This window comes from Anolis carolinensis, chromosome 5 (assembly GCF_035594765.1).
Source record: "Anolis carolinensis isolate JA03-04 chromosome 5, rAnoCar3.1.pri, whole genome shotgun sequence".
In the NCBI taxonomy this organism is placed as follows: domain Eukaryota; kingdom Metazoa; phylum Chordata; class Lepidosauria; order Squamata; family Dactyloidae; genus Anolis; species Anolis carolinensis.
Genome location: NC_085845.1, coordinates 88,114,018 through 88,125,491, shown reverse-complemented (window position 1 = coordinate 88,125,491; position 11,474 = coordinate 88,114,018). Strand labels below are relative to the sequence as shown.

The following is an 11,474-nucleotide window of genomic DNA, read 5'->3' as shown; positions in this document are numbered from 1 at the left end:
GACAATCCAACAAATGCTACAGTCAGCGAAGGACAAGAGGGATCCTCTCACCTCTGCAGGAGTCTACCGTATACCATGCAGATGTGGCCAAGTCTACATAGGGACCACCAAATGCAGTGCCCAAACACGAGTCAAAGAACATGAAAGGCACTGCAGACTCACTCAACCAGAGAAATCAACCATAGCAGAGCACTTGATGAACCAACCTGGACACAGTATATTATTTGAGAACACAGAAATGCTTGACCACTCCAACAACTATCATGTCAGACTACACAGAGAAGCCATTGAAATTCACAAGCATGTGGACAACTTCAACAGAAAAGAGGAAACCATGAAAATGAACAAAATCTGGCTACCAGTATTAAAAAACTCAAAAATCAGAACAGTAAATAAGAAGCAACACTCTGAGACATGGGAACTAGGGGCAGCTAACAAAGGATGCCCCCAGGCAGAAAGTAGCCAGTAGATGTAGCCATTCTATGCAAATTAGGCTGATTAACTGCAACTTTCATGCTGGCCTCCAACTGACAAGAGTTCTTCCCTCTCCCTGGACTTTCCACAGATATATATAAACCTTCCTTGCTGAGTTTCTCCTTACCTCACAACCTCAGAGGATGCCTGCCATACATATGGGCGAAACGTCAGGAGAGAATACTTCTAGAACATGGCCATACAGCCAGGAAAACATACAACAACCCAGTAGTAGAGTTGAGTGTCATCTGCGTAGAGATGCCACCGAACTCCAAAACTCCTGATGACCTCTCCCAGAGGTTTCACGGAAATGTTAAACAGCATGGGAGACAGAATGGAAACTTGGGGAACCCCACGGGTCAATGGCCAGGGGTCCAAGCAGGTGTCCCCCAGCTTCACAGACTGGGGATGGCCCTCCAGGAAAGACCGGAGCCATAGCAATGCCATGCCTCCAACTGAAAATGATTTAAAATTACTTCTGGTGATCTATACCAGTTGAGTCCATTGAGAAGGTATACAAGGAAATGGCTACCATTCTCTGCACAGTTGCTCAGCTTTGTTCACAATAAACAAAAGGAGTTTAGAGAATCTAGCATATCATTTTGGATTCCATAAAAACAACGTTAAAAGAAAGCATTAAGTTATTTATTTATTTATTTACAGTATTTATATCCTGCCCTTCTCACCCCGAAGGGGACTCAGGGCGGATCACATTGCACACATATAAGGCAAACATTCAATGCCATGACACAGAACAGAGACAGACGCAGGCATGGGCTGGCCTCGAACTCATGACCTCTTGGTCAGAGTGATTTGTTGCAGCTGGCTGCTAACCAGCTTGCAGCTAATGACAAGAGGCTCATCTATACAAAGCAGTTTAGCCCTGTATAAATAGCTCATGAAATAAAATGGCACATTTATGATGAATCTAAGGCCATTATTCAGATAGTTTAGAAGTGTACTCACATTACTGGGTGGCCTGAATCTTACCTCCTATAGAGGAAACTCACTGAAGTATATTGTTATCTTGAGGGGGCAAGCCAGGTGGTGTGAACAATAGTCCCATTTTTCTATGCCCATTGTCCTTTTTCTTTTTTCGTCCTTAAAAATCCCTAAAGGAATCAAATCTCCTTTAAGGAACAGGCTGGTTTTTTTCTCTTATGTCTACTTTCATTGTTCTGAACTGGGACAGAATGAGGATACCTTAGTCCAGCTGGCTGATGAAAATCACATGTGATTAATTAGGACACTGTTCTGAGCCACATGTAGCCTTTTTGCATGAGCAAGGTATTAAAAATCTTTACATCTCTGCCTAATGTTGAATTCTCATACAAGCTGAGTTCAAACAGTGCTGCATAAGCAGCCAAAAACTGGAGTCATTCTCACTGCTTTTCATGCAAAGTTCCCAGCAAAAGGTAGAAGAGAACTCATTTTTTTTTCATATTTCCTTCTTATGTTTTTGCCATCATGCCAGTTCCTTTAATAATTTTCTTTCTGGAATTATAACTACTTATGTACTTATTGCCTCTGGATCCAAAAATAACCTTTTTGTTTATGGCAAAACACCTCTCCCATGTCACCCCATTGTGTCATCAGCAGAGGTGCCATGCAACCAACAAGAAGGCGGGGAAATTAACCTCTTATTGCTTGACTGGTCATGCAAGCAGTCATTGGTACCCATGATGGCCAGGAGCTCACATAAGAGTTCCATGGCTGGGTTACTGTGAGTTTTCTGTCCTTTATGGCCATGTTCCAGAAGCATTCTCTCCTGATGTTTCACCCATGTCTATGGCAGGCATCCTCAGAGGTTGTGAGGTTTGTTGGAAACCAGGCAAGTGGGATTTATATATCTGCTATTTAGTAGCCTATCTAATAGCCTATCTGCTGTTTAGTATTGTATTTTATGAATGTTGCTGTAATTAATTAGTTAACTATTTTAATTGATTTATATTGTATTTTATATTTTTATATATGTGTGTTTTATTGTAAGCCACCCTGAGTCCCCTTTTGGGTGAGAAGGGCAGGATACAAATGTCATAATAAATAAATAAAATAAATAAATCTGTGGAATGTCCAGGGTGGGAGAAAGAACGCTTGTCTATTTGAGGCAAGTGTGAATGTTGCAATTGATCGCCTTGATTAGCATTGAATAGCCTTGCAGCTTGGATACTTCCTGTCTGAGGAAATCCTTTCTTGGGAGATTTATTTATTTATTTACAGCATTTATATTCCGCCCTTCTCACCCCGAAGGGGACTCAGGGCGGATCACATTACACATATAAGGCAAACATTCAATGCCTTAACATTGAACAAAGACAGAGACAAACACGGGCTCCGAGCTGGCCTCGAACTCATGACCTCTTGGTCAGAGTGATTTGTTGCAGCTGGCTGATTTTGTTCATTTTTATGGTTTCCTCCTTTCTGTCAAGATTGTCCACAAACTTGTGGATTTCAATGTCTTCCCTGTGTAGTCTAACATGGTAATTGTTAGAGTGGTCCAGCATTGTGATGTTCTCAAATAATATGCTGTATGCAGATTGGTTCCATCGAGTACTCTCCTATGGTTGACTTCTCTGGTTGAATTAGTCTGCAGTGCCTTTCATGCCCCTTGATTCATGTCTGGGCAATGCTGCTGCATTTTGTGGTCTCTATGTAGACTTGTCCACAGCTGCATGGTATACAGTGGACTCCTGCAGAGGTGAGAAAATCCCTCTTGTCCTTTGCAGAAAGTAGCATTTGCTGGATTTTCTTAGTGGGTCTGCAGATAGTTTGTAGGTTGTGTTTCTTCATCAGCTTCCCTGTGTGGTCAGTGGTTCCCTTGATGTATGGTACAAACACTTTTCCTCTGGGTGGATATTTGTCTTTACTCTCGAGGCCTGTTCTTGGTCTTGCCGATCTTCTAATGTCTGTGGTTGAGTGTCCATTGGCCTGTAGAGCCCAGTTTAGGGGGAGGTGGGGATCACAGATTCTTTTTGTACGGTCTGCCAGGGCTTTAATTGTGCTTCTTCTTCTTTTCTTTTTTTTTTACTTGGGTGATGGTTGGCATTTTTATGTAGATATCTTTCCAAGTGTGTAGATTTTCTGTAATCTGTGTGGCCCAATTGTTGATTGGGTTTGCGGATGACTAAGACATCTAGAAATTGTAGTTTTTCATTTTCTTTTACCATGGTGAATTGGATGTTTGGGTAGATGCTGTTAAGGTAGTCCAGGAATTTGCTTAATTCTTCTTCTCCATGGCTAGTTAGGAGTGGAAGAAGCAAGAGAGAATAGTAGACTCACAGGATAAGACCCGCTCTTACTGTCCAGAATACCCTGAAGCCAAAGGATACACAGGGTTTCCAGTTTGGGTTTGCTCAAAGTTAGTTTCAACCAAAAAACAAAACTATACAAAAGCAGTCAACCCCCCCCCCCCCCCCCCCCCGGGGAAAAAAAATACTACTCAGACATTGCTGTGTGTCATGGACATATTCAGACTTCCATTCGAAATGAATCAAGGCATTTTGAAAGTGTAGACAAGCCCAAGGATACTGCTATAATTTGCTCGTCACCAAGAATAGATTTGTTCAAGGATAGTCAGAAACTCCCCACATAGTGAGCAAAGTTGACAGGACGTGGTCCTAGATAGAATCATAGAATCATAGAATAGTAGAGTTGGAAGAGACCTCATGGGCCATCCAGTCCAACCCCCTGCCAAGAAGCAGGAAATCGCATTCAAAGCACCCCCAACAGATGGCCATCCAGCCTCTGCTTAAAAGCCTCCAAGGAAGGAGCCTCCACCACAGCCCGGGGGAGAGAGTTCCACTGCCAAACAGCCCTCACAGTGAGGAAGTTCTTCCTGATGTTCAGGTGGAATCTCCTTTCCTGTAGTTTGAAGCCATTGTTCCGTGTCCTAGTCTGCAGGGCAGCAGAAAACAAGCTTGCTCCCTCCTCCCTATGACTTCCCTTCACGTATTTGTACATGGCTATCATGTCTTCTCTTAGCCTTCTCTTCTGCAGGCTAAACATGCCAAGCTCTTTAAGCCGCTCCTCATAGGGCTTGTTCTCCAGACCCTTAATCATTTTAGTCGCCATCCTCTGGACGCTTTCCAGCTTGTCAACATCTCCCTTCAACTGTGGTGCCCGGAATTGGACGCAGTATTCCAGGTGTGGTCTGACCAAGGCAGAATAGAGGGGGAGCATGACTTCCCTGGATCTAGACGCTATACCCCTATTTATGCAGGCCAGAATCCCGTTGGCTTTTTTAGCTACTGCATCACATTGTTGGCTCATGTTTAACTTCTTGTCCACGAGGACTCCAAGGTCTTTTTCGCACACACTGCTGTCAAGCCAGGCGTCCCCCATTCTGTATTTTTGATTTCCATTTTTTCTGCCAAAATGAAGTATCTTGCATTTGTCCCTGTTGAACTTCATTTTGTTAGTTTCGGCCCATCTCTCTAGTCAGTCAAGATCGTTTTGAATTCTGCTCCTGTCTTCTGGAGTGTTGGCTATCCCTCCCAGTTTGGTGTCGTCTGCAAACTTGATGATCGTGCCTTCTAACCCTTCGTCTAAGTCATTAATAAAGATGTTGAACAGAACTGGGCCCAGGACGGAGCCCTGCGGCACTCCACTTGTCACTTCTTTCCATGATGAAGATGACGCATTGGTGAGCACCCTTTGGGCTCATTCGCTTAGCCAATTACAGATCCACCTAACCGTAGTTTTGTCTAGCCCACATTTTACTAGTTTATTTGCCAGAAGGTCGTGGGGGACTTTGTCGAAGGCCTTACTGAAATCCAGGTAGGCTACATCCACAGCATTCCCTGTATCGACCCAACTCGTAACTCTATCGAAAAAAGAGATCAGATTAGTCTGGCATGACTTGTTTTTTGTAAATCCGTGTTGACTATTAGCAATGACCGCATTTGTTTCTAAGTGTTCGCAGACCACTTCCTTGATGATCTTTTCCAGAATCTTGCCTGGTATCGATGTGAGGCTGACCGGACGGTAATTGTTTGGGTCGTTCTTTTTTCCCTTCTTGAAGATAGGGACCACATTCGCCCTCCTCCAATCTGCTGGGACTTCTCCCGTTCTCCAAGAACTCTCGAAGATAATTGCTAGTGGTTCTGAAATAACTTCCTCTAATTCCTTCAATACTCTTGGATGTAGCTGATCTGGCCCTGGGGACTTGAATTCGTTTAGAGAGGCCAGGTGTTCCTGGACAACTTGTTTCCCTATTTGGGGTTGGATTTCCCCCAATCTTTCGTCCATTCCATGTTGCTGAGGTTGAAGATGGCTTTCTTTTTGTGAGAAGACCGAGGCAAAGAAGGCATTAAGCAGTTCTGACTTTTCCCTGTCCCCTATTGCCATCACCCCATCTTCTCCTTGCAGAGGCCCTATCGCCTCCTTTTTCTTCCTTTTTTACCAATGTAAGCAAAAAGCCTTTTTTGTTGTTTTTTATGTCCCTGGCAAGCCTGAGCTCATTTTGCGCTTTAGCCTTGCGAACCTTTTCCCTACAGGTGTTGGCTATACGTTTGAATTCTTGGTGATTTCTCCCCTTTTCCACTTCTTGTGCATGTCACTTTTGAGCTTTAGCTCAGTTAGAAGTTCTTTGGACATTCATTCTGGCTTCCTTGCACTTGTCTTATTTTTCTTCTTTGTTGGCACTGTTTGCATTTGCGCCTTGAGTATTTCACTTTTGAAAAACTCCCATCCATCCTTAACTCCCTTGTTTTTTAATATTGGCGTCCATGGAATGCCGCTCAGTAATTCCTTCATTTTTTGGAAGCCAGATCTCTTAAAGTCGGGAATGCGTGTTTGACTTGTCTTAGTTTCAGCATTCCTTTGTATTGCAAACTCCAGGAGCACATAGTCACTTGCCCCTAAGGATCCAACCACTTCAACTGTATTGATCAGGTCTTCCACATTTGTTAAGATTAGATCAAGAGTTGCTGATCCTCTTGTTGCCTCTTCTACCTTCTGGACCATAAAATTGTCTGCAAGGCAAGTGAGGAATACACTGCAAAAATCTGCATAAAATGAAACTGCAATGGAGTTTTCTTTTTGCAAGGCACTTTAGATTAATGAGAATGAAAGTAAGCAATATGGATAGCATCCTTTATAATGGTTTCATGGAATTCTTTGATCTCTGTGAATATGTTTGTCAAATGAATAATTACAATTCAAGAAAATATGTCATAAGACTGAACTGGATCTGTATAGGTATGGAGGCACTGAAATCAGTGGCATTTAAGGCCCCATCTACACTGCTATATAATGCAGTTTCAGTATGTAGATTAACTGCATTGAACAGGATTATTTGAGTCTACACTTCCATAAAATCCAGCTCAATGCAGTTAGTCTGAATTCTGAAACTGCATTATATTTATTTATTTAATTAATTAATTAGGAGCCTCCAATGGCGTAGTGGACTAAAGCCTCATAACTTGAAGGTTGGGTTGCTGACCTGAAAGCTGCTAGGTTCGAATCCCACCCAGGGAGAGTGAGGATGAGCTCCCTCTATCAGCTCCAGCTCCATGCGGGGACATGAGAGAAGCCTCCCACAAGGATGGTAAAAAACATCAAAACATCTGGGCATCCCCTGGGCAATGTCCTTGCAGACGGCCAATTCTCTCACTCCAGAAGCGACAAGTTGCTCCTGACACAAAAAAAAGTTAATTAATTTATATACCGCTCTTCTCTCCCAGGGGGACCCAAAGCGGTCTTACACAATGGCAGAATTAGATGCCACATATAATACAATTGTAGTAAAACCAAACATAAAACATAATTAAAAGCCAGTATCCAAATAGAATTAAAGCAATACAAATCTTGTGACCATTACAACAGGGGCAGTAGAATTCAGCCAAAAGTCAGGGCCAGTCCATGTTAAACTTCATATTAATCCACAGAATCCACCAGGTCATGTCAGCCCATATCCTAGGATGGGCTAAAAGCTTGGTCCCACATCCAGGTCTTTAGGTGCTTCCTAAAAGACATGAGTGAGGGGACTTCACTAATCTCCCCTGGCAAGGAGTTCTACAGCCACGGAACCACCACCAAAAAAGCCCTGTCTCTCATCCCCACCAACCACACCTGTGACAACGGCGGGACCGAGAGCAGGGCCTCACTCAAATGTCTTAATCTGCATGACAGCTTGTAGGGGGAGATACGTTCGGAGAGATAAGTTGGGCCAGAGCCATTTAAGGTTTTGTAGACCAAAGCCAGCACTTTGAATTGTGCTCAGAAGCTAACAGGCAGTGTAGATAGGGTCTTAGTATGTTATCTGGTTATGTTTCATTTGAGTTCAGAGGGATTTTTAAAGCATGAATACATTTGGATCCAAACCACAGAATATATTTTAGATAGCTAAAGGCAACTAAGAAAACTTAATTACTATTTTTGTGCATAATTATATGAATATGCCCTGTTTGATGCAAGATAAGACATATAACTTAATGTGAAAAACAGCTCAAACATTTAAGGGACAAAAAGAAAAAGTAAAGCGGTCCATCTGTCAGGAGTACTTTGTGTTTTTCCTACATGGAAGGGGGTTGGACTAGATGGGCCACGTGCTCTCTTCCAACTCTATTATTCTATGATTCTATAAACCTTGAGCAATGAATTCCCATTTAAGAGTCCTGTGTCCAAGTTAAACACATAAGATGGCATTTATGGAGTAGTTCCAATTGCAGACTAATTGTCTTCCAACTGTGTACTGAAAGCCTGCATGGTATGTACTGAATTTTAGCAGCCTTGTCACAGAATTGAATCTGTTCTCTGACAGTGAAGGAAACCTCAATCAATCAAGGAAACAATCAATCAAGGAAATCTCATGTGTAATTGCTGGTGAAGTGTATACGAGACACTCAAAATGTATATGATTGCAGATTCGTCCCATTTATTCTACAATTAGCTGCTGCTGTTCATTGTTATTTGACCTGAATACCCAAAATCATTGTTTTAAAAATGTCTGAGTGGTCAGATTAGATTTAAATTTGGGCTTAAAAGCTGCGGTTCCAAGCTAGCTCTATATTAAACTAAAAAAAGAACCTCCTTCCAGTTGGAGCAAGTTATTAAATTAGCTATTAGCGACAGTGTTATAAATCTGATTATTTCATCCCTTCATGCAAAACCAATAATTTCAATGGTTTTCTCCCCATTCTCCAATATTATAAGATTTCTGTGAATTTTAAGCACTTTGAGACTTTGTTGGTGAAAATTCATTTTAAAACCATGCATGTTTTTTCTATGCAAAAAAGTGAGATAAAAGGCCCTTCCAGACAGGCCCAAATCCAGAATAAACTGGGATTTCCTTAGAGACCCCACGTGACAACACTGATCCCAGGAAAAATGGAGTTTAATTTGACCTGCATGCCATCATCTGCCTGAATCACCTGATGAACCTGTACCTACCTTTTCTTCTCATTTCATCAACTTTAAGTAGTTCAAGCATTTATAATGAAAAAACACTTGTCATAAGTAATTCAAGCATTTCTAACTAAACACTTGTCAAAATACAACATGATTCCAACCTCCCTGGCTGCAGATTATCTGGCAAGGGCCAAAGACAATAGAATAATATTTCTTTCAAAAAGAAAGCCCTTTAGGATAGTGATTTGGAGCCAGTGTTGTAGAGTTTTATTTCTCTTGATCTGATAACATTGAATACTTAGGGGTAAAGATTGGTAAGGGTTATGCAAAGAAAATCTGCAGTGTGATCGAAAGGCTGGTGGGGGGAAGCATCATATTACCGTGCCAATATGTCCCACTGCATTAGAAAGCAAATCATATTGTTTCTCAGATCCTGTCACAGGCTGTTCTTTCTTGCCTTTTCTTCTGAAATCATCCATTTTCAGATTTATCACATGAGCAAATACAGTTCCCGCCCACTTCATTAAAAGACTTGGAAAAAACTTTGGGGATTCTTGGCTTCCCCCTCCAATCCTGCTACTCTGGTGTAGGACCGAGGCCTGATCTTAACAAGACACCACTTTGGGGATACAGGGCTTTCCTCCCAATCTCATTACTCTCCATCACAAAACTTAAAATTCTAGCAGTACCACCACTTCATAAGCTAAGAATACTATGAAGGAGAAATGGCAGGAAAAACGAAGTGATCATATCTCGAAATTTTGTAACAATCATGTCCTTTTCCTCAGATACCAAAATTGCTTGGACTGGATACATTTTTCACATGCTTGTTCAACCGATATATGCAATCTTTCTTACACACACAGACTCATAAAGAAATAAAGTAATTGAGGGCTAGAATCTTTAATTGGTTAGATTGTTGTTGTTTTTTTCGTGTCAAGAGCAACCGGAGTTGCTTCTGGAGTGAGAGAATTGGCCGTCTGCAAGGACGTTGCCCAGGGGACGCCCAGATGTTTTGATGTTTTACCATCTTTGTGGGAGGCTTCTCTCATGTCCCCGCATGGAGCTGGAGCTGATAGAGGGAGCTCATCCGCACTCTCCCCGGGTGGGATTTGAACCTGGCAGCCTTCAGGTCAGCAACCCAACCTTCAAGTCACGAGGCTTTTATCGCCTAGGACACTGGAGGCTCCGGTCAGATTGTGCTAGCTTACTCATTAAAATGGAGCCCTTGGTGATGCAGATGGTTAAACTGTATGAGCTGCTGAACTTGCTGACCAAAAAGTCACCGGTTTGAATCCGGGGAACGGAGTGATCTCCCACTGTTAGCCCCAGCTTCTGCCAACCTAGCAGTTGGAAAACGTGCAAATGTGAGTAGATCAATAGGTACCACTCCATGCAGTCCTGCCAGCCACATGACCTTGGAGATGTCTACGGACAATGCCGGCTCTTTGGCTTAGAAATGGAAATGAGTACCAATCCCCAGAGTTGGACACGACTAAACTTAATGTCAGGGAAAAACCTTTACCTTTACCTACTCATTAAAATTCCTGTTTTCCTATCCTTTATTTCCAGTTTTATTTTCCGCATTTCAACAAATGTCTTTAAACTACATTTGTTATAGGAAATTGTTGAGTAAGTGGTTTTTGAAAAAACAATTTACTAACAATAGTTTATAGGCCACCTGTTCGCCCTGTAATTGACAGTTAGTAAAAATGCAGAGATTCTAAAAGCTATAATGACCTTTTATTGCCTTTTAAAAAGTAGATTTAATATACAATGTGTTTCATGTGAAGATTGATAATGAGAGCTGGATTGCAAAGAGCTAATGCAGCAACATAAAGAGCAGAACTGAGAAAGAGGAGAGAGAATATAAAATTTATTTTGAATTCCTTTTCAAATAATAGCATATGTGGGCAAGATAAATATAAAAGAAATACCAGAAAACATAGCTAAATATAGCTTCAGCTAGAAAACATGTTCTCAAATTTGTTTACATAAACTGTTGTAGCCCAGCTGCCTACTTGATCCCTTTTTCACCCAAATATAACACAGATTAACAAGAATAGTAAGTTTATTAAGAAAAGAGTACCTAATATTAAAAACAGCTTCAAAATGCATCCATGAGCTAGATTTCCAGAAGCTTAACAAAAGCAATGTAGAGGAATTCAAAAATCACTTAAAGCAAGAACAGGAAACTGTAATCCAAGGTTTGATACACCTAAACTAGAATTCTATCCAAAAGCTTGAAAGTATGAACAGGAACATCGAAAAGGCTTAATACATTAACTTGTCTATAAACCTCAAAGCTTGAAACTTGAAACAATATTTCTTACCTAAACAGGAGGCATGGAACTTAAACAGGAAAACAAGATACAGGCCCAAGAACAGAACTCCTAACTCGAAGCTCCCAAGACAGGCAACTTGACACATGAAAATCCAGCATTGATCTCCTCACTGAACACTGACTCCAGTTCTTTAAGAATATCCCTTTTTGGCCATGACATCACTCTTTCTCACACCTGGATTCCCTTTGTTTATCTTTCAGTCTCGCCTTAATTCTTCCCCAGATCTTGTTCACATCCTCAGACATGAAACACTATGCTCAACCAGAAAATCCTCATCTTTATCCTCAGAGGCTTCACAGGCCTCAA

The 11,474-nt window shown here is 41.6% G+C and overlaps 1 protein-coding gene across 2 annotated transcripts in view; it reads left to right on the top strand.

Annotated features, from left to right (window-relative positions):
• The first annotated feature begins 1,803 nt into the window (after positions 1-1,803).
• Positions 1,804-11,474, top strand: part of sema3c (semaphorin 3C) — a 308,538-nt gene continuing 298,867 nt past the window's right edge. For both annotated transcript variants that reach the window (XM_062981734.1, XM_008111511.3), the window contains exon 1: positions 1,804-1,889. The gene's annotated coding sequence lies outside the window, so the exon portion shown is untranslated. The remainder of the gene's footprint in view (positions 1,890-11,474) is intronic.